Here is a 24,686-nt window from a genome sequence, read left to right as displayed (position 1 = left end):
TATGGCAATTTTTTATCTCATTTTAATCTAGATGTTTGGTGTCTCAGGGAGAAAAAATTAGTTCTTATTTCATGAACACCTGAACAGACCTCAAATCTAGATGAATGACACTATTACCTGGATAGATAATCCATTTTTCTATAGTGACAATCTGCCCTAATATGTCAGTAGTGCTGCTTTCAAGATGTGGTGTTAGATGCTCAAACCTATGCTTTAGTCCCCGAAGTGATAGTTAAAGAAAGTTATCACACATGAGTATTTAAGAAAGGAACAAATATAACCCACAAAAGGCAATGAGCCTTTTTGTATAATTAAATGATATGACAATGAGGTAATATTCTTATTTTAATATATTTATGATAAATAAGACAATGCTCTTTTTCATCTCTTTTCTCCTAACTACATCTGGAGACCCTTTGATGAAAATGCCTTTAATAAAAAAGATATTTCAAAAAAAGTAGGGAGCAGAAGCATTGGATTTCCATTTATTATGTCAAATAACTGATGCACCTAGGGGCTCTCTGTGGTATCAGATAATATCACATAGTCAAACAAATAGCTGCTAACGTAAGAGTCTCTTCTTCTATATATGCTACTAAATAATCAATATCATGATGGCTGTAAAAGCAGTAGGATTATAAATGAATGAATAGAACATATAAGAATACTGATTGACAGATGAAAAAGGAATATTTGGTACCTCAAAGCCCCTATAGAAGTTCGACAGTCTTTGAGCATTAAAGTGAATTTCTGGAAGGTCAGGGACAGACACCTGTGAACTGATGTCTTCAAAAACGTATATAATATATACTCAAGTATGTATACAATATATTATCCTTTTATTTTTTAATGTTTGTGATAGTTATTTATTATTTTATAGAAATATAAGAAACCCTGTAACATAAAATATTTTTCTTTTATTTTCTTATGTTGGTTCAGGCTTCTATCTGATATTATTTCCTTTTAACCTTCAAGCTTCTTTTAACATTTCTTTTATCAGAGGTTTTAAGGTAACTAACTACTAACTGTCTCAGCTTTGCCAGCTGAAAATTATTTGTTTTTATTTTCGAAGGTAATTTCTATAGGATATAGAATTCTAGGTTGCCTTTTTTTTTTCTTTCAGCAATTTAAAAACAATATTTCATTATCTTCTGGTCTACATTGTTTCTGTTGAGAAGCCAACTGTCTTTCTTGCATGAAATGTATTTTTATTCTTTGGCTGCTATTGTCTTTGGTTTTCAGCCATTTGACTCTGATGTGCCCATGTGTTTTATTTGTATTATCTTGCTTGGGTTTTGCCAGCTTCTTTGATCTGTAAGTTGATACCTTTAGGCAATTTTGGATTATTGTTGGCTAGTATCTCTCCAAATATTTCTTCTGTCCCATTAACTCTCTCTTTTTTTCTCTCTCTTTTTCTGTTCATTTTGGATAATTTCCATTGAACTGTGCTTAAGGCCACTGGTACTTTACTCAGTTGTGTCCAGGGTGCACTTAAATCCTTTCAGGTGAATTCCTCATTTGATCATATACATATATATATATATATATATATATATATATATACATGTTTTATTTATTTTAGCTCTTTTGCCCTTCTGTCTGAATTCTATGGACCACTGCTTTGCACATAGAGATAACATTGTGAGAATCAGCATATGCCTGTCCACCCTCATCTTCAGCAGCCAATGTCTTGTTCTCTATGAAGTCCTGGGATAACTTAGATGGATATGGATATGAATGAACTCTTTTGCTCATTGGTGTATTGTCTCTGTAAACTTAGTAATGAACTGTGGGATAGAGTTGCTGGATTGTGGTTAGGACCCCACAAGATTCTAATACTTGACACTAGCTCACATGTGGCTGTTAATGTTATTTAAAATACCATATCTTTTCTCCTTATACCCGTCTATACTTGATCATGCAGAACCTGCTGATCATCCATAGAGAAAAGCCACTTTGAATCATATACCCTCTAGAAAGATCCAATTACTTTCTGGATTTTATTCATTTAGGTTTGTTTGGAATTCTCAACTTGCTAATATGTCTTCAAAAAAACTATAATTTTCCAATTTACCTAGCTTGTTCTCATTGTTAAGGTGGGAAGTGACCATCTCTTTTGAATGTCTACAATTCCAACTTGAGGATGTCCAATGCATATTTAATGTTGAGTCTAATATGTGTGTAATAGTTTTCCTTTAGTTCATTAAATTTTATACTATAGATATTTAAGCTCTATTGTATAAAAGAATCAAAATGCAAGTATGGAATACAAAAAATAATATGGACTAATTCCTCATTATCAAAAATTTTAAAACTAGTTAAGAAAACAAATGAAGCAAGCAAAAGGTTAATAAGTAGCATTGGGCAGTGATAAATTATGTGGCACAGACAAATCCCTATAGGAATTAAGATAAACTTATTTAGACCTCTAGTTACTTTTAGGCCATCACAGATCAAAGGAGATACAAGTTGAACCTTGAATGTCTCTTAAGTTAAAAAAAGAAGGATGTAATAGCATAAGAAAAACTATATGTGCTTCTGGGCTGAAGTCATTTATTTTCTATTCACATATGTTTACAGAGCATGTGGGAGGCCATAACCTCAATATCATAAACTATATCTAGACCATAAATAGCACTGTAAGTAACCAGTTTAAAGACAAAATAATTCTGAGAGATCCAAGTACTGGAGATAAGGCCAAACAAGTCTCATTAGAATAAAATAATAGACCAAGAGGACTAAAGAGGATGTATTTGTGTAGAAAAAAAATTCTTTTTCATTTAAAACAGTAGATTTAAACGGCATAAAATGAAAACTAAAAACGTGCAATTATCAAAGACCGGAGTAAATAAAGAGTCAAAAGTCTAAATAAAAAAGTTGCTATATGATTTTGATACTAAGGCCGACACTGAGTCTTAAGAGTTGCATATGTATTTTCTACTTCCTATATAGGTGTTGCAGAATCCAAATGTGGAAAGTGCTGTGGGCGGATAGGGCAACAGGAAAGGGAACAGTAGAATTGACCATTAAAAACTGGTCATGCTGTGAGGTGATGTCGCCAAGATGGTGGAGTAGGACACTCCAGCCTCCAGCCCTCTATAAAGACCAACAAGTAGACAGCTGTCCATGAACAAAAGCAGCTCTGGGAGAGCTCTGGAGTCTGCTTAAGAGACTTCAGCAATACAGTGGAACAAAAAATGTGAGAATAACTGCACAAAAAGAGAAGGAGGAACAGCTTCATTTTGACTGCTTTATCCCATCCCCCAAGGTGGTATTGCTCATCACAAAAAGAGACCTCCTCAGCTAGAAACGGAGTTCCCTTTGCTGAGAAAGGAAGAGCTGGGGGAGCAATCAGCTTCCCCAGCCTTTCAGGCCATCACACAAAGGCCCTGCTTCAGTTTCACCCCACCCAGAGACCAGAAAGCTGAGAGATGTAGGCACAGCTGGGAACAAGGAAGAAAAGCAGAGGCTACCAGCATCAGCCACATAGCAGGAGTTGAACACCATTCCCAGTGACCTGCTTTGCAGACCACCCCAGCATCTTTTGCCACTGAAGAAACCAGTGGCCAACACAGCCTCTCTAGACCCCCTGCAGATTTTACTGGTTTTTGTCCCACAATGCATTTTGTATTCGCTGATGCCAGCTAGCTGACTCCCTCCCTGCTCCCGACCCACCTCACCCATGCCAGAGTCCATGAACTGAACGGCAGCAAGCCTATGCCTCTGTGGCTGTGTGAGTGCAAGATGCCAGCCTAGACCCTGCACTGACTCCCACTGCTGTGCTTGGGGCTAGCCTCCCCAGCTGTGTACTTGCAGGCAGTTGGCTTGATGCCCATCACTGGCCTCCTTTACCAAGTGCACACCATAGCAAGATCTTATACCCACAGAAGTGCATGTCAGAAGCCAGGGACACCACGGCTGCTGTGGGTCTAGATCCAGCCCTCTCCCCTGCCACTGGCCTGCATCATGGGCTCATCAGCAGCTAACTCCTCCAGCTCTGCACCTGCACACCCCTAGCCTGACTCCTGACCCCAGCCTCCACTCTCATGCACCAGTGGTGAGAACCAGCAGCCACAGTAGTGTATGATGACTGTCAGGGCACCGCAGCTACCAATGTACCCGCAGTGGGCCCTGGCACTTGCTCCTTACCTTGCCCCCCCCATATGTGTTTGTTTGCAACAGGCCCTGAGACTACACAGACACCTGCAGCTGGCCCTCACAGTCAAGTGTGTGAACACCACCAGCTCTGGCCACCTCTGTTTCCAGACCTGGTCCTTAGCACTGAACTCAAAGGCAACCACTGAGAGCCACAGCAGCCCTTGTAACCTCAGGGGAACCCCCTCATTGCTCACCAAGGACCAAGCAGTTGAAGTGTTGAGACACAGTGGCCTGAGCCGATGACATAGCAGGCATCCCACATATAAAATAGAGGAAGATTGCTGCAGATGTTAACTCAGGGCTGGTCTTCCTCAGCAAAAAAGAGGAGGATTGGTGGCAGATGTTAGCTCAGGGCTAATCTTCCTAAAAAAAAATTAAAAATAGAATTCTCATATGATCCAGCAATCATACTTCTGGATATATATCCAAAGAAAATCAAATCACTATCTCAAAGAGATATCTGCATTTCCATGTTCCTGACAGCAATTTTCACAATGGTGTGAGATGGAAATAACCTAAGAGTCCATCAGTGAATGAATGGATGAAGGAAATGTGGTATATGTTTATACAGTGGAATATTATTCAGCCATACAAAGAAGGAAATCCTGCCATTTGTGACAACTTGTAAGGACCTTGAAGGCATTACGTGAAATAAACCCTATAAGGGGTAAGTGAAATAAGTGTGACAGAGAAAGACAAATACTCTGTGATCAAAGGGTCTAGATTTTCAGCTACAGGATGAATAAATTCCAGGGATCTAATATACACCATTGTGACTGTAGTTAACAATACTGTACTGTATACTTGAAAGTTACTATGAAAAGAGAGCTTTACAGTTCTCCCCACAACAACAACAACAACAAAGTAGTAATTATGTGAGGTGAAGATGCGTTAACTAACTTTATTGTAGTAAACATTTCACAACATGTACATTTGTCAAATCATCACATCGTACACCTTAAACTTACACAATATTATAGGTCAATTATATCTGGATAAACCTAGGGGGAAAACTGATCATGTATAAAGAAGATCAGAGTATTTTTTTTATTGGGGATATAAAATGAATAAAGATAAAGTTCCTGTCTTCACGGATTATATGCTTAATTGAGAATAAATCTAAATTGAAGTAGTTAGGAGTATGTTGAGACTTACTAAATTAACAGCGCATAGGACAATATTTATATACTTTCAAGCAGTATAAAGGTCACAAAGATCGCTTGAAATGTTAAAAAATACCTAATCCACGACACTATGTTGAAACAAATGGAAATTTTGCAAAAACTTTTCAAATTTTATTTTAAATTTATTACAGAGAAGACTAGAGCAGATTGAAAAGCAGTGAGTCAAAATAGACTCATTCAAGGTGAACATTATTTCTCTTATTTCTTGTGCCCATGTCAAAATTAGAGTAAGGTGATTACTCAAATAAACTCTGTAATGATCTTTGAGTATGTGGGCACTGGATATGATTCTTTATTTCTATTTTTTTGATATCATAGATTACCTCTAAACATTATCTTTCTATAACCAATTTAGAATGTATATTTTTGCCCAATGGAAAAATATCTTTTGAAATGCAAGGTGTACCTTACAAAAGTAACCATAGTTTTCTTTCAGTGTAGTTTAAGAAAAACTGAATAACGTGTATTTTATTGTGTATTTCAACATTTCCTAATAATTACTTAGTTTGAAATGCAATGTCAACAGAGATCTGGCTATGGAGAGTGTAGTAAAACTATTAATAACTATCATTATGACCCTCTGATTAAACATATCCCAGGGATCGCCCTGTGACTGAGAGGTTAAGGTCTTGCGCTCCGCTTCAGCGGCCCGGGGATTGCTGGTTCAGATCCTAGGTGTGGACCCACACCCTGCTCATCCAGCCATGTTCTGGGGGCATCCCACAAAGGAGAACTAGAATGACCTACATCTAGGATATACAACTATGTACTGGGGCTTTGGGGAGAAAAAGAAAAAGAGGAAGATTGGCAACAGATGTTAGCTCAGGGCCAATCTTCCCCACCAAAAAGAACACTTAAAAAAGAAAACCACCCACAAATATTAAAAATATATATATATTTATAACAATACAAATGCCTTATTATTTTTGTTCCCAGTGGATATTTCTATACTTGTGAAGTATTTAAAGGAAGCTATATTAAAACATTTAAGTGATGACATTTCTGTTGCTGCACTTAAAATGAAATTCAACAATCAAAAGCAGGAGTGTTTAACCACATTATTCAACCACATTGTGAAAATATGTATTACGAAAAACTGATATGGGCAATTAATTTGAATTAAAAGTTGACTAACATCAAATCACTTCAAAATACTGTAAAACTAAACGAGAGATAAGTCTAATATGTTTTGGGTTAAAAATTCAGAATACAAGGATAATCTCATTTTTTGTATTGGTAGGGAAATAGAGAATTTACTTTAGAAACATGTTAAAAATGATTAATATTGATTTCCAAAACCTTATGTATTTTGTTCTGATTAATTTATTCTTTCTATTTTCCATTTTCAATTGCAAATTTTGCTACAGATGGTAAACTAGCCTTGTTTTTATGGTTTCTGACGATCTTAATATGCATATTTTAACAAACTGATGATGACAATGCACTCAAAATGAGAAAAATTTGTGTATTCCTATTATCATATTTACCTATTGATTCTTAGAGGAAGCAATCAGAAATCTATATATTCATCCAACTGTAGTACAAATAAGGAAAACGAAAAGGAGCTTTTATTACTTCTTCACCTGCCAAAGCAGGAAATCTAGCATTATACGATTTTAGATTATCATATTAACTAGAATCCTGAGTATCAAACTGAGAGAATAAAAATCTTTTCTTGGCTGCAAACTTTTGTAGCCTCAGTGGTAAAGCTGGATTGATGACTGTTTATAATAGCAATAATCCCTGCAAAATCTGTCATTAGCACAGTTAACAAGTAATTTGTTGGAGTGTTAACTGCCCTTGGCTTTGCCTCAAGCTGTTAGCAAACTGGTCATTAACTGCTGGTTACGATTGATTTCTTGGGGCCCTAGTTAACAGAAATTTGATTTCAATTCAACACCCACAGAGGCTAATTTTGATTCAGTAAACAAGTAAGTCTCTTTTCTTAAGGTTAGCCTTGATACAATGTTGTTCTTCTATGATACATCAAAAGACATTTCCCAAAAGTCAATGAACGTGTGAAAAATGTGTGATTACTCTATGGATAACTACATCAATATTTGTGCTTTTCAACCCACGTGGCAGGGCTGACAGACAATATAGGATAAGAAAAATAGTGAAGAATAAAAAGTCTTCAGTTGAATACATTCATATACTGCACATTTCCAAGGGTGTCACAGTGAAGGAAAGCACAGTACATGACTTCTTATATTATTCAGCCATTTAATGATAACAAAAGCAATGGCTAACAATGGCTAAGCATGAAAACTGTTTTATGCCATTATGAATAATCACAAGAACCTCAACTAGTTATCATTATCATAGTCATGGTTGCTTTCCAAGTAAAAACCAGCATTCGGATACCTCCTCTCAAGAGTAATGTTTAGTATAAGACAAAGCATTCATTCATTCCACAAATATTTATTGAGCGTGATCTATGTGCTAGGCATTGTTGCTTGTGTTTGAATAAAACAAAGATTACTAATTTGGGAAAATTTAGTTCCTGGTGGGCTTAACAAACATAAACAATAAACATAAAAATTAGATAAAATATATATTAGAAAATAAGTTCTATGAAAAAAAGAAAAAAGAATAGGGAAAGGAGTGTCAGGAATTAAAAAGAGTGCTCATGATGAGGTTTGCAATTAAACATAGGGTGGTCAAGGTAGGCTTCAGTGAGAAATAGAATTTCAACAGAGACTTGAAGGAGGCGAGAGAGTTAGACAAGTAGGTATTAGGAAAAGAACAATTCAGATAGAAGAAATAGCTAGAGCAAAGTTCTCATTTTTTAAAAGTGGTAAAATATACATAAAATGAAGTTTACTATGTGCACTATTTCTGAATGTACAATTCAGTGACACTGAGCATCTTCACAACTTTGTGTAGCCACCCCCACTATCTATATCCAAAATATTTTCATCATTCTCAATAGAAACTTTATAACCATTAAGTAATAACTTCCTATTATTCCTATCCTAAGTTCCTGGCAAACTCAGCTCTTCTTTCTGTCTCTATGCATTTGACCATTCTGGATACTTCAAATAAGGAGAATTATGCAGTATTTGTCCTTTTTCACATGGCAAGTTTTCAGTGTTAATTTATGTTATAACATATACCACGTCTTCACTTCTTTTGAAGGCTAAATAACATTCCATTGTTTATCTTTTTATCTGTTGATGAGCAGTTGAGTTGTTTCCATCTTTTGCTGATTGTGAATAAAGCTTCATGAATATTGGTGTACAAGTATCTGAGTCCCTGTTTTCAGTTATTTGGGTTATAACTGGGAGCAAAATTGCTGGTTAGTATGGTATATTCCTGTTTAACTTTTTGAGGAACAACCAAACTATTTTCCACAGCAGCTCTCCAATACTTGTTACTTCCCCCCCTTTTTTTTTTTAATAGTAACCATCCTAATGGATGTGAAGTGGTGGCTAATTGTGGTTTTAATTTGCATTTCCCTGATGACTAATGATGTTTAACATCTTTTCATGTGCTTGTAGGTCATTTATATATGTTATTTGGAGAAATGTCTATTAAAGATTTTGCCAGTTTTTGAATTCAGTTTTTCATTCTGAGTTCTCTATATATTTTGTATATTAATCTCTTACAGATATATGATTTGAAATATTTTCTCTCATTCTGTGGGTTGTCTTTTTTTCACTTTCCTCATAGTGTCCTTTAATGCACAGATGTTTTAAATTTTGATGAAGTTCAGTTTATTTATTTTTTCTTTTGTTGTCTGTGATTTTGGTGTTAATTTCAAGAAATCATTGCCAAATCTAAGGTCATGAAGAATTTCTCCTATTTTTTTTTTTACTTTTTATTAGATTATGATAGTTTACAACCTTGGAAATTTCAGTTGTACATTATTATTTGTCAGTCACATTGTAGGTGTACCACTTCATCCTTTGTGAGAATTTCTTCTATTTCCTTCTAAGAGTTTTACAGTTTAGCCCTTAAATTTAGTTACTTGATCAATCTTGAGTTAATTTTTGTTTATGGTGAAAGGGTTCAACTTCATTCTTTTTTACAAGATAAAGATCCAACTTCATTTATTTGCATACGGATATGCAGTTTTTCCAGAATCATTTGTTGAAATGATTGTTCTTTCATCATTGGATGGTCTTGACACCCTTGAAAATCAATTGATCATGTATGTGACAGTTTATTTCTAGGGATTCTATTCTATCCTATTGTGTGTATTCCACTACCATACAGTTTTGATTACCGTAGCTTTGTGGTTAGTTTTGAAATGAGGGAAATTGGGAAATGTAAGTCTTTCAATTTTGTCTTCTTCTTGAAGTTTTTTTTGTTTGTTTGTTTGGTTTTTTTTGCAATTTGTGATCCCTTGAGAGTCCATATTGCTATGGACTGAATGTCTGTGTCCTCTCCAAATTTAAGTGTTGAAACCCTAATCCTCAATATGATGACAATCAGAGGTAGAGGTCTTCGGAATGTAATTATGGTTAGATTAGTGAGGGTGGGTTCTCATGATGGGATTAATGATTTCATAAAAAAAGGGAGACGTGAGATATTGCTCTCTCTCTCTGGTGCACACACTAAAGGAAACCAGGTCAGGACATAACCAGGAAGAGGGTCTTAACCAGAAAGAGTCCTTAACAGGAATTTGACCATGCTAGCACCCTGATCTCTGACCTCCAGCCTCCAGGATGTGAGAAATAAACGTTTATTGTTAAAGCCACTCAATGTATGATATCCTGGTATAGCAGCCTAAACTGACTAAGCTGCATATAAATTTTAGCATGAATTTTTCCAGTTCTGCAAAAATTTGTCATTGAGATTTTGATAGGGATTGCATTGAATTTTTAGATTACTATGGGTAGTATTGAGATCTTAAGAATTTTAATGCCTCTAATCCATAAACATGAGATTCCTTTCCATTAATTTGTGTCTAATTCTTTAGCAACATTTTGTAACTTTAAGTGTAGAAGTCTTTGCTTCTTCAGTTAATTTTATTTCTAAGTATTTTATTCTTTTCAGTGCTATTGAAAAGCACTTGTTTTCTTAAATTCCTTTTGGAATTGTTCATTGCTAGTGTACACAAATACAACTGATTTTTTAGTGTTAATTTTCTATCCTGCAACTTTGCTGAATTAGTTTCTTGTCTCTAACAGGTTTTTTTGTGGGTTTTTTAGGGTTTTCTACCTGTCATCTGCATACAGAGAAAAGTTTACTTCTTCCTTTCCAATTTGGATGTCTTTTGTGTATTTTCTTGTTTAATTTCTCTGAATAAAACTTTGAGTAATACATTAATTAAAAGTGGTAACAGTGAGTGTACTTGTCTTGTTCCAGATCTTAGAGGAAGGCTATTAGTCTTTCACCATTGATATGATACTAGCTGTAGGTTTTTAATATGTGGCCTTCATCACATTTCTAGTTATTGAGTGTTTTTATCTTGAAAAGGTTTGGGATTTCGTCAAATGCCTTTCCTCCTTCAATTGTGGTGACCATATGTTAATTTGGAGTATTCCCCCCTCACCTTTATTCTATTAACGATTTTCATTGATTGATTTTTGTATGTTGAACCTGCCTTGCAATTCTAAGATAAATCCCACTTTTTCATGGTGTGTAGTGATTTTAATATGCTGTTGGATTCAGTTTGCTATTATCTAATTGAGGAGATTTGCATCTATATTCATAAGGGATGTCGCCTGCAATTTTCTTTTCTTGTATTGTCTTCATCTGGCTTTTGTAGCTGGGTGATGTTGGCTTCATAGAATGAGTTAGTATGTGTTCCCTCCTCTTCAATCATAAGAATTTGAGAAAAACTGTTGTTAATTCTCCAATAAAGGTTTGAATTCAGCAGAGAAGCGACCTGGTCCAGGAGTGTTCTTTGTTGGGAGGTGTTTGATTACTAATTCAATTTCTCAAACATGATGAGTAATTTCTTTCTTACTGCTTTCAAAATTCTCTCTTTGTCTTCGGGTTTCAACAACCTAGCCGTTTTTCTCAGTGTGCATTTCTTTGAGTTTATACTGCTTGGAGTTTTTTTGAATTTCTTAAATGTGTATTCAAATCTTTCACTAGATTTGGGAAGTTTTCAACCATTATATCTTCAAATATTTTTTCTGTCCCTTTCTCTCTCTTCAAGCTTGCTGATGCTTTTTTCTACCTGTTCAGATCCCCTGCTGAACCCTTTAGTAAAATTTTTCATCTCACTTTTTATACTCCAAAATTTCTGTTTGGTTCCTTTTTTATCTCTTTATTGATATTCTCATTTTTTTCATACATCATTTTCCTGATTTCCTTTAGTTCTTTGTCTATGGTTTCCTTTAGGTCACTGGGCATACTCACCAAGGTTGTTTTAATGTCTTTTACTAGTATTTGATAGTTTCTATCATTTTTTTCCTGTGAATGGTCCATATTTTCCTAATTTATAATATTATTTGTGTTTTTTTAGTTATTGAGCATTGGATATTCTGAGTATTACAATGCAGTAACTGTGGAAATCTGCTTCTCTAACTCTTCAGGGATTTCTGAGTCCTGTTTGCTGAGGTCTGGAGCTGTCTGTTCTTGACTTTTCCAAACTATTTTTGCAAAGTATCTATTCCTTTTTGTGTGCAGTCACTGAAGATTCTGTTTATTTATCTCTACAGTCTGCTAGTGACTTAACTAAGATTTTCTTAAATGTTCGGCTCCAAAAAGAAAAAAGAAATGCGCACTGGATCTTTAAATCTTTTTGAGAGCTGTCTCTGGTGAAAGCTACTGTGACCAGAGGGTTGAAACCAAGGCAAGCATCTATGCCAGTCCCTCAGCGTACTGCCATATCAACCAAAGTGCTCGTTTCCAAATTTTTGGAGAATAAGGACCCCACTGCCTGCCTGGTACCAGATAGCTGTTCCCAGAGTTCAGGCACTGCCCCCCGCCAGCTTTTGCCAGGGCTGAGGAATGGGTATGGTGACTTGTTCATGGATGCTGCCCTCTTCCCTTAGAGTAGAAACCTCTCCCTTCATCCACACTCCCCTAGTTGTTATAAGTGTCCAATCAAGTACCAGAATTCTGAATTATTTAATTTCAATCTTTCTATCCAGCTCATCTGTTGCTTTTGTGGAGAAACAGACCCCTAGAACTTCCTACTCTGCCATTTTGCGTTACATCACTCTAGAGAAAGTTAAGAAAAAATGATGCCTTTATTAGGAAACAATTCTTCATGAGTCAATCATGTTTTTTTACATCTCATAAGCAAAGGTATTTTTATTCTGGATTACAATGTTGTTTATAAGGCAAACATCCTTGGAAGATAGAGGTGTCTAGGTTTGTTTGCTGTACAATATAATAATGTTAGTGTCTCCCTCTGGAAAAAAAAAATTAAGCAGTTTGCTGATAGCCCATTTTAAAAAATTAGGATTGTCTAAGTTCAGAGTTCCTCTCTAATAACACAGCCTATTGTATGGGCAGGCATCACCCAGTTCTTGGCATGCTGCCCTGCTAGAATTGAGGCTTTGGGAAGGAGTTAAGAAAATGTGATATTCTTACTACTGCTATTGCTGTAATAAAATGTTCTTTGCTTCTGACACTGGAGTCTTTTGTCTTCAACCAGCTTCTATAGAACTGTAGCAGGCTAACTCATTAACTTGCCAGGAAGGTAAATTCTCAGACCCACAGTCTTAAATGTCTAGCATGTTTGAGGAGCAGCAGGGAGCCCAATGTGAATTAAGCAGAGTAAAACATGGTGGTGGGGTATTAGGAGATGACGTCAGAGAGGAAGGAAGTGGAAGGATGGAGGACATACTGTGCAGGGTTTTGTAGGCTACTGGAAGGAAAAATATATCTGTTATGAGTGAAATGGAAAGCCACTGAAGGATTTTAGGAAATAAATGACACGATGTGACAGAAGTTATAAGACTGGCTGCTCTGTTTTAGCAGTTTACTGGGTACATTTGGTAAACAGAATGATGGATGGTGATTGGCAAATGGTTATAAGAAAAAGGGCGTTGCCAAGGCACATGCAACTGCCATCACCTGGAAAGGCTGTAGATGGAGTAGACTTTGGTAATAAGATCAGGGATTCAGTTTTGATATGAGATATGGTGTTGAAATGTTTACCAGTCATCCAAATAGAGATGTCAAATATACAGTTGAATACAGTTCTAGGCTGGAGATAGGTATTTGATAATCAGCATGAGAACAGCATTTAAACAATTGGATTGTATAAGTCATTAGACTACATGTCTGCAAATATCTTTATTTCGGCTTCATTCAGCCTAGAATTCTAGGCTGACAGCATTGTATTCTACTTCCATTTTTCTGTGTGTATTCAGTCATCAATTGTCAACCTGATTTTTACTCTTTGAAAGGTAACCTGTATTTTTCTAAAGCTTGTTTTGAGATTTGGTCTTTGTCCTGATTTATCAGAAGGTTTACTATAATGTGTCTACATATGGATTAATTTCTTATTTATCCTGCTTGAGGTATGCAAATCTTGAATCTGTGGGTCATCATTAATCAACATATTCTTCATGATCATCTCTTCGCATATTATTTCTGGTCTATTCTCATCCTTTCTTTTGTATCTTAATTACGTACACATTAGGCCGTTTCACTGTTTTGTATATCTCTTACCATATTTTCATTATTTTTCAACTTTGTCTTTTTTAATTTATTCTAAATGTTTTTTTTTATGATCTGTGTTCATATTTAGTTCTATACATTCAATTTATGTAGCTTCCTTTTTTTTTTACTGATTTTTCTATGTGTTATCCTATTTCTTCATGTGCCTAGTTATGTTTGTATCCAGATGTTATATTTGGAAAATTGTTTTAGAAATATTTTGAAGAGTAGGATGATATCTTCCTCCAGGGAAAATTTGTTTCTTTCTTTCGAGGAGACACAGGGAACAATCACCCCAGTATCATCTTAAACTACTATCAGGAATAAATATGATTTGAAAATACACTACAGTCTCTGTACTATTCTGAGTTATTCGTTTTCATGGTGTCAACCCATTGTGTCTCAACCCATTGTGAAGGGGTTTGCTCGGCCATCCCCTTTTGGCAAGACTTAGAATTAAATACTTTTCCCCATCTCCTTGGGAGGTTGTCGAAAGCTCCACTCCACCTCCTAACTTTCAGCCACCACTTCCAAAGTTAAAAATCTCAGAAGAAAAGCAATTTCTACTGCCAGGCCCACCTCCCTGGTTTTGCTTCTTTCCAGCACCCTTGTCTGGTGATTCTTTGGTATCTTCTTAATTCTCCAGTGCCTTCAGTTATTGAAGAAGATTGTTGTTGTTGATGGGCAGTGGTCCTCTGAGTGAGGTTTGTTCCAAATTGCTCACTTATCATAATCAAAGAGAGAGCTGTCTCTATGAGTTTTCAATCAAGTCTCTGGTTCTATAATTATTTAATCAGAAAAATTCATCTAAATTGTGTATAACTGTGATACATGTCAATGTGTTGTCCTAAATACTCAGATCGGTGGTGAATATTAAACATTCTAATGCTCTTAGTGGAAAGCTGTATATACATGTATATATATTCATTACTTTGTGGGTATTTCTTTGCTGGTTATTAGGAGTTTAATCTCTATTTATTGATTGTCCCCAGTTCTTTAGAACTATCATTTTACTTCATGCTCCCTGATACTGCAGAGTACATGACAACTATGAAAATCAGCATAAATTAATGCAGTGGCTCAGGGGGATATCATTAGTTAGCAAGTTAGTGGAATGAAAATTTTGAAAAAGTATTAAAAATTGCAGCTAGTGTTGTCCAGGTGAATGTTAGAGAGGTTATATTTGTAGTAAGAATAAGAAAGCAAGCAAGATACTGCCTCTTCTTCGTCAAGTTTTCATTATTATTATTATCTTGCTGAAAATGACAACATAGAATGTTATCCTATGCCTTTTACATATATTTGTGTATATAAAGAAATATGCTCTTGATTTCATACTAACATGTGTGTCTCTATCTGAGTAACTTTCAACTCACTACTTTTGGTTTAGACAGATATCCTACTCTTCAGATAAACTTAACCCCTAAATTGCAAATGCCATACATTTTAAGCTATGGCACTGTGATCAGAGAAATCTGCATCACTAATTAGAGAAACTCTTTTCTGGCATGAAAAATGTGAGAGGGCCATAATCTCCTATATCCTCTGCCCTTCGAGTTAAAGATGTGTTCTGTGATCCTCATGTAAAGACAGCATACAAATGCATGCTTCTCAATTCAGAGTGTCCCTTTAATTTTATTAATTTTTATATTATGGTATTCTTCTTCTTGTGGATAGTAAAGCTGTATAACTTCTTTTACTTTTTGCCTGAGGCAAAGGCTAGTATTTGATTTATCTTCTGTACCTGTCTTTCTTTGAACAATATGAACTTTTTCTCAGACAAGTGCGATGCTGTGTGTGACCCCACAGGGAAATAGTTTCCTTTTTAAGAAATGTGTATAAAGTACTTAATAAGTCACGTCATTCCATGATTTACTGTATATTATATTTCCGGTGACTACAGTTAACTTTCTTGGTCTCTAGATGCCAACATTTTAATAAAAACAAGACATTTTCAACAAAATGTCAGAAACAAAGTGATCAAAGCACTGTGGGAGCAGTTTGGCAACAGTTTGAGCTTTGAATTTCCTATTCACTTTCCAAAACATTCACTTAAAAAGCATTTGTTGAAGCTGAACTGCCTTTATCAGCCTGATCAGAGCTCCGTAAAGAGCATGCATGATTCAACCGCCTTCCCAAGCTTTAAAAAATATAACTTTGATATATGCCTCACAAGTGCAGCACAATAGTTTTCATGCTCACGTTTGTTAAGATTTAGTGCAACCATTAAAGAACAGAAGGGCTCTTTGGTGGCAATCCTCAGACATACCAAATATCCCAAAGCAAAACCTTCTACAAATCAGAGATTAAGGTACTGACAAAAATTTCCACTTGATTGCTGTTTTCCCCTTTAAACCTTCTATCAGGAGTGACTATCTTTTCGATCAAATCTCTCAGGGAGGTGAATAGATAGGTTTTTGCCTCTTGGTGGAAAATATCAACTGAAAGATAAAAAGTGACATTTTGTGTGCCTTGTCCAGGAGTCAGTCGATTTATTTAAAAACCGGTGTGTGAGCCTGACCTATACATGAAGTTTGTGGCATGTCTCTTGTCAAGTATTGATCACTTAAGACTTTACTGTTTGCCTACTGCAATGTAGCTAATAATCTCTTTTTATTTAGTTTGTGGCTTTGAATTCTGATCATGGCTTTACTGATTTCTCTGGGACCTATTAGATCTTGCTTTTGCTGTGTAAATGGCTGTGGAAATTAAGCTTACGGAAGCACTTTTCCTGGCAGACACTCTTTGTTCTCCATCAGTTCATGTGTCAAGTGGTTCTCATGCAGATAGGCTACATTTGGAAGCAGCCAGTGCCATCAATCTTCATGACTTTGCTGTACACACCATTTCACCTCTACCTGTTTCAGTAGGAGATTGTAAAGGATGGCTGAACAATCAAGCTATTCCCATGACTGACATCAGGTATTTCTATCTAACTTACCTTAGCACTTTGGGGTCAGTGTTGGGCACTTAGAAAAATTGGGCTCTTGACGATGCGGGCAAATGTCTTCCACATTTTGACATATTTGCCAACTGTGCTGGCTTTCAAAATTGTATTTTTGAATTTCATCCACAAATCAGAAGCAAAACTGAATTTGGCTTGCTTATTTGTATCCTCTATTCATATTATTGTCCAAAATTTTGTCAATGGTTAGTACGACAACTGTTTTTTTTTCCTACATGACCTCATTGAGCTATCTGTCATGGAACCGAGAAGAGACAATAAGTTACAAAAAGTGAGGCATATTTATGAGGGATAACTTGGTTGCTTTTTAACATGATCTACAATAAGTGAATTAAACTTCAATCTTTTCAAGGCAGTGATTGATATAGATTGAACAAAATAATATGTGTGGCAGTAAACAAGTCTCATTGTGCAAAATATTCTTATATGTGTGTATGTGTACATATGCATATATCTGTATACACATAGAAAGAGATGTGTTGTTTTATCATATATTAAGATTAGTAATTCATCAATAGTATTCAGAGTTATACATTACCATTTAGTGTATCTCTTACCAACAGTTCATAGCTCAAAAAAAATAACTCATCAGTAAACTCAAATTATATTGGCTATATGATAGTCACAAGTTTTCATTTTTTTAATTGAAACAATATTGGTATCAAAATGTATCTTAAAAGAACTCCTGTAGATGGAAGAATAAAAAAGAAGTTGGCTTTCTAATTTGGAAGTCACATCCAAAAATCATTTGCATTGGCTAGCCAAGTTTTGGTGTAAATTTCAGGACTATATTACATGTGATACACACGAATAGGAATAACAAAGGAAGAAGGTAACATTTTAACAGCTGCGCATATATTTTTTCTAATCAATAGTGAAATAGAAAGATTCAAACTCTTCCCAAATTAATACGGAATACTTTAGTACTCTATATGTCCCAATGCTTTGGTTTATAAGTAAATATATGTTGAATATTCTGTGAAAACCTCTTAAATACTTTTAATTTTGAATTGGTGGCAAAGTTAGAATTGTGAAAAACTGTCTGTGAGTGTGTATATGTTTGTAGCCTCATTAATGGAAATATATAGTTGATGATGTTCACTTACTGAAAACAGGAGTTACCAACTAGAATCTTGTAGATAATGTACTTAAAAAATGTGTCATCTATGTAACATTAATGACTGCATTAAAAATTATAGTTCCTGGTTTTAAAAATTTAAACACTCACAGAATTTATATAATTATTTCTCTTTATAAAATCTAACTTTACAATTTAACCCTATTGTTTGTGAATAGTTAGATTCCTAATCAATGGGTTTAAATTAATAAATATTTATGATGAGTATTTAAGATGTCTAAATATAAATTTGTTTGAAACCCCATTACCCTTTGAATTTTCCTTTACTAGCACAGGCATATCTCATTTTATTGCATTTCACAGATACTGTATTTTTTTACAAATTGAAGGTTGGTGGCAACTCTGCACGGAGCAAATCTATTGTCATCATTTTCCAACAGCATTTGCTCACTTCATGTCTCTGTGTAACATTCTGGTAATTCTCATAATATTTCACACTTTTTTGGTATTATTATGTTTGTTATGGTGATCTGTGATCAGTGATCTTTGATGTTACTATTGTAATTGTTTTGGAGCTCCGCAATCCGTGCCCATATAAGAGGCGAACTTAATTGATAAATGTTGTGCGTCTTCTGACTGCTCCACCAACTGGCTGGTGTTCCTCCATCTCTCTCACTCTCCTGGGCCTCCCTCTTCCCTGAGACACAACAATATTGAAATTAAGCCCTTTAATAACCTTACAATGACCTCGAAGTGTTCAAGTGAAAGGAAGAGTCGCATCTCTCCCTTTAAATCCAAAGCTAGAAATGATTAAGCTTAGTGAAGAAGGCAAAAGCCAAGATAGGCCAAAAGCTAGGCCTCTTGTACCAGATAGCCCAGTTGTGAGTGCAAAGGAAAAGTTCTTGAGGGAAACTAAAAGTGCTATTCCAGTGAACACACAAATTACAAGAAAGCAAAATAGCCTTATTGCTGATAGGGAGAAAGTTTTAGTAGTCTGGATGAAGATCAAACCAGCCACAGCATTCCCTTAAGTCAAAGCCTAATCCAGAGCAAGGCCCTAACTCTCTTCAATTCTATGAAGGCTGAGAGATGTGAGGAAGCTGCAGAAGAAAAGTTTGAAGCTGGCAGAGGTTGGTTCATGAGATATAAGGAAACAGCCATCTCCATAACATAAAAGTGCAAGGCGAAACAGCAAGTGCTGATGTGGAAGCTGCAGCAAGTTATCCAGAAGATCTAGCTAAGATAATTCATGAAGGGGGCTACACTAAACAACAGATTTTCAGTGTAGACAAAACAGCCTTATATTGGAAGAAGATGCCATCTAGGACTGTCATAGCTAGAGAGGAGAAGTCAATGACAGGCTTCAAAGACTCAAAAGACAAGCTGACTCTCTTGTTAGGGGTTAACACAGCTGGTTACTTCAAGTTGAAGCCCATGCTCATTTACCATTCTGAAAATCCTAGGACCTTTTAAAATGACACTAAGTCTACTCTGTCTGTGCTCTGTAAAGAGAATAACAAAGCCTGGATGGCGGCACATCTGTTTACAACATGGTTTACTGAATATTTTAAGCCTACTGTTGAGAACTACTGCTCAGAAAAAAAGATTCTTTTGAAAATATTGCTGCTCCTTGACAATAATCTGGTCATCCAACAGCTCTGATGGAGACGTACAGCAAGATTAATGTTGTTTTCATGCCTCATAATACAATATCCATTCTGCAGCCCATGGATCAAGGAATAATTTTGACTTTCAAGTCTCATTATTTAAGAAATACATTCCTTTAAGGCTGTGGCTGCCATAGATAAGGATTCTGGAAAGGATTCACCATTCTAGATGCCACTAAGAACATTTGTGATTCATTAATGGGAAGAGGTCAAAATATCAACATTAAGAGGAGTTTGGAAGAAGTTGATTTCAACCCTCACAGAGTTGGAGGGGTTCAAGACTTTAGTGGAGAAAGTAATTGCAGATGTGGTGGAAATAACAAGAGAACTAGAATTAGAAGTGGAACCTGAAGGTGTGACTGAATTTCTGCAATCTCATGATAAAACTAATGATTAAGGAGTTGCTTCTTATGGATGATGAAAGAAAGTGGTTTTTTGACACAGAATCTACTCCTGGTGAAATGCTTGAAATGACAACAAAGGATTTAGAATATTACATAAATTTAGTTGATAAAGCAGCAGCAGGGTTTGAGAGGATTGACTCTAATTTTAAGAGAAGTTCCACTGAGGGTAAAAGGCTATCAAACGGCATCGTGTGCTACAGAGGAATCGTTCATGAAAGGAAGAGTCAACCTATGTGGCAACCTTCACTGTTTTCTTACTTTAAGAAATTGCCACAGCCACCCCAGCCTCCAGCAACCACCACCTTGATTAGTGAGAAGCCATCAACATCGAGGTGAGACCCCAAACAGCAAAAAGATTATGGCTCACCGAAGGCTCAGATGATGGTTAGCATTTTTTAGCAATAAAGTATTTTTAATTAAGCTATACACATTGCTTTTTACATATAATGCTATTACATGCTTAATAGACCATAGTGTAAACAACTTTTATAGGCATGGGTAAACAAAAACATTTGAGTGACTCCCTTTATTGCAATATTGGCTTTATCGTGGTGGTCTAGAACCAAAACCGCAATATCTCCAAGCTGTGCCTGTAATTGGACATCTAAAATTATATCTGTGTGTTACCAATCCCTTCCTTTGAGGACTGCTTTTCCTCCTCACCTCATACTCTAAGTTCAGTCATGTGGTAGCACCAGGAGCAGTCATATTCTCGTGCAACCTCTGGACATAGTTGATTAGTCCAGAGATGGGAGTAGGTATGTGTGGAGCAGTCAGAGTTATTCTCTGGAACTTTGCCAGGAGGTAAGCAATAGAATAAGCTCGGTTTTTTGTGAGAATTAACTTTTACTGTGTTCAAAGTACTTATGGTAGTATCCGGCATGTGGTAGTGCTCAGTAACTGCCAGTTATTACTATTTTTTTATTAGTATATTTAGAGAACAGGAGAGTCTAAATCTGGGTTTTAACCTTGAATTGTCAGCTTCGTGGGCAGGATGCAAAGATTTTCTCATGTCCTGTGGTGGGATAGCGGGAAAAACTGAGAACCAGGCATAAGATTTAATTGTCAGAATAGTTGAGCTCCAAAGAAATTTAAATTTATAAACAAAGCTAGTCTGCTATGTGAAGGTCAGGGCTCTGATTGGGGAGTAATGGGATGAGTTGTCACAGAGTTCTCTCCACTGAAAGATGGCATAACCTCCTCCCCAATCAGGATCCACTTCCACTTCCCATTAGGCCTATAACTAGACTTAAATTACAACACTTCCTGCTGAAGATATGCTGGACCTTATCTGACAAGGGAGAAAAAGGATTGAAACCCAAAGGATCTACAAGACCAAGCTAGCATGTACCACCAGAAAACAGGAGAATATGTGTGGGATTGAACTTTGAAGTTCCTTGATCTAAGGAGAATTTATTTTTCTGTGAACATTGACTTCGAATATGGGATCTAACAACTTGGAAAGGACCCTAGAACATGGTACAGACTTGCTACTAGGATGACTTAGAGAAAAATGGAACATGGTGGCTTACTCTAAGTGCCTTTGAAATGTCAGAATTGTCATTGCACATGGTAAAAGAAGGATTAAAAAAAATTGGGCTTGCTGGAGTGGCTATTTTATGTAAGAGCCTAAAACTCGCAAGATGATTATATTGTAAGAGAAAATCCAGATAACACACCATTTATCACATCCATCTGGGATATACTAGTCAGAGGGGCACCAGCATCACCAAAGTTTGATAGTGGCTCTCCATATAGGTCGCTCCCAACTGTATGTGAAGCCAATACAGAGGTAGATCTACTGATAGTAATCAGGATGTTAGGTCTCTGAAACAATGGGACTTAAGTGTTGCCAAGTCAAGTGGATGCAATTACTGTGATATGTGGCAGGGTCAAAAGAGTGACTATAGGAGCCTAAACTGAAAATATTATTAGAAATAGCATCTGTAGTTATAGAACACAACACCCAGGGAAAAATAATTGGGCACTCTACAAGGGTCCTACTCACTTTTTAACATTCAATGAAAGAAAGTGGGTGACATGGAGGCTGAGGGATGTCACCCTAATAAATGTCCGCATCTATTTCCCAGTTCTTTGGACTGAGACTGTTTTTGGACTCAAATTCTTTGATTTAAGAGTTTGAATCTCAGGAAGAAGGATCCTGCATCACCAATGCAAATATACAAATCAGATAGCTATGTACTGGAGAAAAGGAAATGTTGAAATATTTTGAGGACTCTTGGATACAAGGCCAAATTCTTCAAATAACTAAGGACACAGAGAATCATAATGACACTTTTATTAGATTGGATGAATATGGAGTATATATAATAAATGAAATCATATCCAAGGTTTAACTCCCACTGTCTCCATTAGTTTAGTAATCTACCTAGCAGTCATTTTCCTTGTCCATGAACTTATAATTAGAACAGACATAGCTGGCAGTTGGCACAGGGTTCTTGGCCAATGGGATAAGAGCTATCATCATTGCAAAGGGGAAGCAGAAGCCTTATGATTTCCTCCCCCAGCCCTAGCCAAAAGAATAAATTAAAAACAAAAGTGAACAAAACCACTATCTTTTCCTGAGGAGATTATATAAGGTGTTGCCACTTTTACGAACATAAAGGATAGAGCCAGTCCTGATGGCCTAGTGGGTAAAGCTTGGCATGTTCCTCTTCAGCAGCCCATGTTTGGTTCCCAGGCCTGGAACCACACCACTCATCTGTCAGTGACCATGCTGCAGCAGTGACTCACACAGAAGAACCAGAAGCACTTACAACTACATACTGCTATGTCAGCTATGTGCTGGGGCCTTCAGCCAGGATGGTGCGGGGGAATAAGAAGGAAAGAAAAGAAAAGAGGAGGAAGATCAGCAACAGATGTTAGCTTAGGGCGAAACTTCCCCTGAAAAAAAAAGAATATAAAGATACAAGGATTATAGTTTTGTTCATTTACCCATTTAATTTTCAGGACAGATCTTGTTGAATGACAGTAGATTATCACAAGCATGACCAAGTATTATCCTCAATTGCAGCCACTGTGTAAGATGCGCCGCCTTTGTGAAAGAAGATTAACTCAGCCTTGAGTACATGGTATGTGGCCGTTAATTCATTGAATGTGTTTTGTTTGTTTGCTTTTCTCTTCTGAAAAGAGGATCAGAAGCAGTCCATGTTCCCATGGAATGGACAACAGTATATATCATACATTAACACCAGGGGTATGCTAACTCACCCTCCATATTAATTGAGTCCAAAGAGATCTGCAAGCCCTGGTCATCGCTAAGAATATCATGTTGACCTGCTCTATTGTTGACATCATGCTAATCAGACCGGATAAGAAAGAATGGACTACCAAGTTGGAAACCTTATTAGGACACAAGCCTCAGAAGGTGGGAGATAAACTGTGTACAGATTTGCCTACAAAATAAGTAAACTTTTTAGGAGACCAGTGGTCAAGGGTATGTTGAAACATGCCTTTGAAGGAAAAAATAGCATATCTTGCACTTCTCACCGTGAAGAAGGAGCACAATGCCTGTTAGACCTCCTCAGGTCCTACAGGCAGCATAGTCCACACCTGCAAATACTGCTCCATACCATTCATTGGGTGACATGAGAAGATGCTCACTTTGTGTGGGGTCCAGAACAGGAAAGGACTCTGCATCAGCCCGAGGCAACAGTGAAAGCAGCTCTGATGCTTGAGCCCTAAATTCCAGCAGACACTGTGGTATTAGATACATAAGTGATAGGAAAAGATGCCGTGTGGAGTTGATGGTTCGCTCTGATGGGAAAACCAAGTCAGGGAGGGATGTCGGCAGACAATTTTCAGCTGTCCACTTCTTCATGGGTGCCTCAGCTACAGAAAGCTACTTCCTCAAAGACACGTTCTTCTTAGGGCAACCTACATCAGTGAAGGATTGATGGAAGGGTGTAAGGTTGCCATTAAGTGTGCATTACAGCACAAATTCTCCATCTCAGAGTTGGCTTCCTGTGGAATTCCACTGGCAATAATTTTCTGGGCCATATTCTTTTAAATTCTAAATGTAGTTGATTACTTCAATTGATATTAATCCCAACTTGTAGAATACCCAAGATTAATTTACAGTAAGCCCAATTCTATTAATTGGGAATAAAACCCAATTTTTCATAAAGCTGGGTTTTGTTTGCTGATATTTTAAGATATTTGCATCATTTCTTTTGTAAAATTGGTCTATTAACTATCTTACTACTACTGTCCTTGTTAGGTTTGAAATCTAGTTTTTTAAAACTCATAAATTGAATTGGGAGGGTTCTCTCTTTTTCTGTTCTTGGGTCATGATATTTGATTATTATTATTATATAATTTATATTATTAATAATAAAATTATTATTATTGTTTATTGGTCTTTAAATATTTGGCATAATTCACTGAAAAGCCATCCTGATCTGGAGTTTTCCTGGGAATATTTTAATTGCTGGTTCAATTTCTATATTATTTCTGTTCCCTATTTCTTCTGTTCTTAATTTGGCAGGAAAAAAATTTTTTCTAGAAAGTTGTTCATTGCATTTAACTTTTCAAATGTATTTGCATATAGTTTTTTATGATTCGTATTATATTTCAGTGTCTATACCATCTATAATTCTTTCTTTTTCAATTACTGGTGTTGGTCAGCTGTGCTTTTTT

This window comes from Equus asinus, chromosome 11 (assembly GCF_041296235.1).
Source record: "Equus asinus isolate D_3611 breed Donkey chromosome 11, EquAss-T2T_v2, whole genome shotgun sequence".
NCBI lineage: Eukaryota > Metazoa > Chordata > Mammalia > Perissodactyla > Equidae > Equus > Equus asinus.
Note: the sequence above shows the minus strand (reverse complement) of the source record.